Here is a 5,778-nt window from a genome sequence, read left to right on the forward strand (position 1 = left end):
TTATCGACTAGGGATATTCAGGAGGTGCATGATAGAATTGCCTGATTTATGATACCTAATAGCCTAGGGGAATTTATTGTTGTGCTAGATGGAACTGACATTATTATTGTGGTTGCTTAGTGTATTCATCATAGTTGGTTGATGATGTTTACATGAGTCATCTAGAGGGTTTTATTGATACAAAATTTCCCAATAGAGTGTGCAAGCTTGATAAATCCATCTATGAGTTGAAACAAGCTTCTCGCGGATGGAATATTTGTTTCCCAGTAGAGGGCTTTACTCAAAATTTCCCAATAATATATACAAAGTATTATAGTGAAGATAAACATATTATAATAATCCAAATTCAATATATAAATATGGTGTTTTTATGGATCATTTTTTAGTGAATCACAATTGGTGTAGAAAAAAACAATAATAAGATTCCACGCAGTAGAATAGAAGAAAATAATTATAAGTATTTTGTCATATTATCTTCAAACAACATAAACAAATTTTATATATTCTGATTATATAAATTTGTATATTCCTCTTCCACATTTAATATATGCATATGTAGGACTATTGATCGGGTAAACTTTTTTTGTTTTGGAGAATTCAGGTCGGATAGTTTGCGTTTTTTCATAAAATCATGTTAACCAAAACCTGACATATCTACGAATTTAGATCTTGTTAGTCGAGTATTCCGGTTGATGATTCGGTTCGGGTAATTTCAGATATACCCGAAATCTACTTTAACTATATTGTGAATATGATGCATTGGTCGTTTATTCATCTCCATCTACTTGCATATTAATATTTGATCAAATTAACATTTTATTTGATCTGCAGATTGTGATAATGCTATTCTTTTTGACCGACAATGCACTAAATGTATATAAATTCATTCAAGTTTTTGTTTTGAAAAGACTAATAACTAATTAATTATTTCAATATTTAAAGGTTTTGCCGATCACCACCAATTTTAAAGTTACTATGTAACCATATTTAAAGGTTATACTTGTACATGATATATATATATATATATATATATATATATATATATATATATATATATATATATATATATATATATATATATATATATATATATATATCAACGTTATACTTGTAACCATATTTAAAGGTTATACTTGTACATGATATATATATATATATATATATATATATATATATATATATATATATATATATATATATATATATATATATATATATTACGTGTGAGACCCGTGTATTACAAGAGTTTATTAAAAATAAAAATTTAAAATGAATATATATAAACATTAAATATTTTATAAAATAATGTTTTTTCATAACAAAATGTAATATTTTGTAGCATTGATGAAAGAAATCAAATCGATTGGAGTATTTATGAGAATTTATTATCAAATTAATAGAATGATAACCTTACATATATAACCCATTAGAATTTTTTGGAAATTTATTTTAAGAAATTTGAGACCCCAAAAAATGACAAGTGGAAAATAGCAATTTTAAAAATCCTAGAAAATGACATGTGTCAAAATGAAGGATAAGATGACAAATGACAAAAGTAGTTTCATTTATTAGAGAGGATATATATATATATATATATATATATATATATATATATATATATATAATTTACCATAAAAAGGATAAAACACAACCCCCATCCATATGGATCAATATGTTAAGAACTTTAGGGAGTTTTTTTTTTTTAAATTTAGTATCCAGGTATATCGAAATTTTTTAAAACATGACCAATATCCAATCTATTTAAATATCAGGTTACCTGATTATCGAATTTTCGAACCTGATACCCGATTTACATGACCTGGTCTACTCGAATTCAAAATCGGCCGGGTCTAGGTATCATATAATTTGAACAGGCCTATGTAGATGAACCACAATATAGAGTTCCGTGTATTTCCAAAATCATATTGATGAGTTGAAAAACTCTTAGATCGATTAGATCTTCAACATGCTAAACAATAAAAGCAAACAAACACAATAAACACGATATAGCATCAAGTAATGCTTAATGATTCAAATGTAGTCACGCCTCAGCAGAGCTCGACGAAGAACTTCCACTGTAAAGGCGAGCTAGGGTTTGTAGTACAATGATCAGAATAATAATTAAAGCGCTACTAACAAAGGATGCATGCATGCACCTTAAATACTAAACCCTAATAAAACAAACACAGTTGGACAGGCCCAAACCGGATAACAAAACTGGGCTAAGGACCGAGCCCAAGGACGCAACACTATTAGACCCAACAATCTCCCCCTTTGCGTTAAATGGGGCGAGACTTCACTTCGGTGGAGGTTGAGAAGTTCGCTTCACAACCTTGAACAATTTTGGAATAAGGGCAAGAAGAGTTTGTCTGAAAGCCATATACCACCGAAGCATATCTGAGAACAGCTTTTTGTCTGCTTCACTATTTTGATCACACCCATGGATAAGCTCAAGAATGTGCTCCAAACAGGAATTGGAGAATAGATGTTTGTCAGCTAAAGCAAATAAGCATCTTTGACCTTCGCCTCTAAGAAACACGACGGTGTGAGACTGTGGATCAATTTTTCCCTTCACCATCAGCTTAGTGTCACCAGCCTTCCCAACAGGCTTGATTAAGGGCCTCTGGCGTATAGCAGTGGCAATCTCCTGATCCATCTTCGCCACTTCATGAATGTAACACACTAGCATACGCTTGATGTGATCAATGATGGGCTCATATTCTTTCTGATTGGAGAGAAGGATGTTGTTCAGAAGAATCCAATTATGTGGATTCAGATTTGGCAGATCAGCAAGGGAGATCATATGGACCGAACCATCTGATCCTTGGGTCACGTTGAATCTGATGCTAATGAACTTCCCTGCTGCAGTAGGTTGCAGCACCTTAACTGTTGTGATCTTCTTGTTGCTCCAGGTAAGGTACTGAGGTTGAGAGAATTCATGATAATATTCAAGCAAATCTTGATCAACCTTCGGGTCAGGAGAAGGAACCGCCACTGTAGACTCGAAGCAGTGAAAGATGAAGGCTCTACGAGTGATTGGCATGTCAAATTGAGAATCTTTATAATTCTCGACATTAAATGAAAGAACGGGCTCCAGCCAATGTGTACTTGGAGTTTCAATAACCTCCTTTCGTAGCCTTTCCATCGTCCACAGAGGAAACATCGATTTCCTTTGGTTAAGCAGATTCGCTTCTCTCTTCTCATTCTCCTTATTAAGGGCATCAATGACTTTTTCTTTGATCTCCTGAGCAATGGGCTTGGCTTTGAGAGAACTTGGTTTAGGAACCGTTTCTTCAATATCAACATCATCCTCATCATCAATATCATCAGCAACTCCTTTTCCCGTATCCTTCATGCCCGAACCAGAAGCTTATTTCCCTTTCGGTTCAGTAACCACCTTCGGTTGTTGTGGTTTCGGTTTCGGTGGTTGAGGGTTCGGTTGATGTGGTTTCGATGGTTGAGATGAAGACTTCGGCTCTTCTCCCCCTTGTTGCGGAGATACAACGGACTCCGGAACACCCTCTATCCGGCTTAGAATATCCAGAGCAGGCCGTAACTTCTCAGCCAAATGACGTCAACCCGAGATGGTAAGAACGAAATCGTAGGCTTCAAGAAGATGAAGGAGAATAGAGTGAACATCACCAACAGAGCTTTTAACCACATACCGCTCCGAACGCAGTGCTTCAAGATCCTTGTTCGCTTGAGTAAGCTTGAGAGTCTGGGTTTTGAGTTGAGTGGTCCTCAGAGCAAGTTCATCCATCACTCTGTTTTCCAAGGCAAGATCTGCCTGAAGTTGATTTAAACATTCATTGACAGAAGCTTGATGTTTGATGTGATCAGAGGTGAGGTTCTTGCGAAGCACCTCAAATAGCTCTTTCTCCTATTGAAGAGATTGAGTGAGGGTTTGAACCGAGGCATTGACCTTGTTAGCATTCTACTCTGCAGTGCCCTGTAAAGATTCAAGGAAAATGTTTGCGTTAGAAATTAGTTTATCGACTTTTTCGGCCGCCTCCGTGCAAAATTTTGTTGAAGCATCAATAGCGGAAGTGGCTTTGGTGATCGAAGCTTCGTGTTCCTTGACCCAGGAGGCCATCAACTTATCTAGCTTCTCATTCAGCTCCTTGAGATGGCGCTTGGTGACAGGGGCATCATAATCATCGTCGCTTTGCACCCTGTAGGGACTGTAATAGAAGGTGTCATAATCAACATTTTCACCACCAAGTACAGTATTGGTCTTTGTCGATTGGGTAGGTGATGGAGGTTTGGTAGTAACAGGGGTTTCGGGAGTTGAAGTACGAACCCCCATATCAGATACGTTGGTCTAAACTCCAGTGGTGGTTGTGGTTGTAGCTTCAGAGAAAATAGGTGTAGGAATGGGAATGGTAGAGGAAGGTTGAGAAGTGATTATTGGGAAAGTGTGAGGTAAGGAAATAGGAATGGAAACAGGTGGAGGAGAATGTGCTTGGGATCAAACATGTACCTCTGGTGTAGGCGAACGAGTTGGTGTACCACCACGAGCCGAACCTTCATCATCTGAGCTTTCGCTCTCAGATTCACTTGGAATGGTAGATTGATGACCAGTAGGCACGTACTCGGAGTCAGAGTCGCTTGATGATTGAAGAATAAGCTTCCAAGCAGGTTTCTTGACCTTCCTCTGCTTGGGCTGGGAAGGTGCTGCCTTCTCAGACTTTCGCTTCTTTGGAGTCTGAACCTTTGATACTTGACCTCCTTTATCCCCCTTTTTCGCTTTTTCGCTTCTTGCTTCTTGCCCCGCTTAGCAGGTTTGTCTGCTTCCTCAATAGATTTTACCATTTCAGGAGTAAGTTCCCTTGGACCAGAAGAGGGGAGCTTCTTGTACTCCTGAATAAGCTTGCTCGCAAGGGAAACACAAGCATACATTGACTCAAGAATTGCGCCAACGAAGATAAACTTCGACGGATAAGAGACAATGATGTTTGTGGTATGAAATGTAGCAATGGAGGATAGCAGTGATTCTGCCATGATAGGAACATGATAATGCCCCATAATCCATTGAGTGATAATGGTCCAAAACCGGGCACATGAAATTTCTGTGTGGCGAGAAGTAGATGACAAATTTTGGACAAGTTGAAGCCACAAAACCGAACCATAATCAAAGTTGACACCATGGTACAACCCATAAAGCAAAGTCAAGAAAGACTTGCTAGCACCATCAGATCCTGCACTTCGTTCTGAAAGTCCTTTGAAGAGAAGGGTGAAGAGGCCATTCCATTGAGGAGGAAGGCATGATTTCTTGAAGTTGGTAACAGTAGTTAGGGTTTCAATGTACCCCATGTTGTAGAACATCGAGAAAAGCTGACCTGTGGAGATGGAATCAGGATTCATCATGGATTCGTCATAAGTGAGCCCTAGCAACGAGCAAAATCGGCTCTTGGAGATTGAAGCTTTCTGGTTGAGAATGTCGAAGTAAATCTTCTCTGCACCTTTGTCGTACGTAGCAGTGGAATAGATTTGTGAGAGGCATGCCATTGGTACGACTTCCACCATTGAGAGAGCTTTGATGAGTGGGGAATACTTTAGACATTCCACCACTTGATACATGTAAGTATCGTAGAGGAACGGTGTAAGATCGATCAACAAGTTCTGGTTGGGATTGATTGAGAGAAGAGTGGAGCGTGCTGTGGTTTCTTGAACGGAGGAAGATTCTGCCATTGTTGAAGCTTGAAGAAGAAGAAGAAGATGAACAGTGAAAACTAAATTGCCTTCTTTTGCTTGAGAGAGTTGAAGTGTGGTAGAGAA

The sequence above is a fragment of the Lactuca virosa genome, chromosome 5 (assembly GCF_052849685.1).
Source record: "Lactuca virosa cultivar CGN04683 chromosome 5, Lactuca_virosa_CGN04683_v6, whole genome shotgun sequence".
NCBI classification, from domain to species: domain Eukaryota; kingdom Viridiplantae; phylum Streptophyta; class Magnoliopsida; order Asterales; family Asteraceae; genus Lactuca; species Lactuca virosa.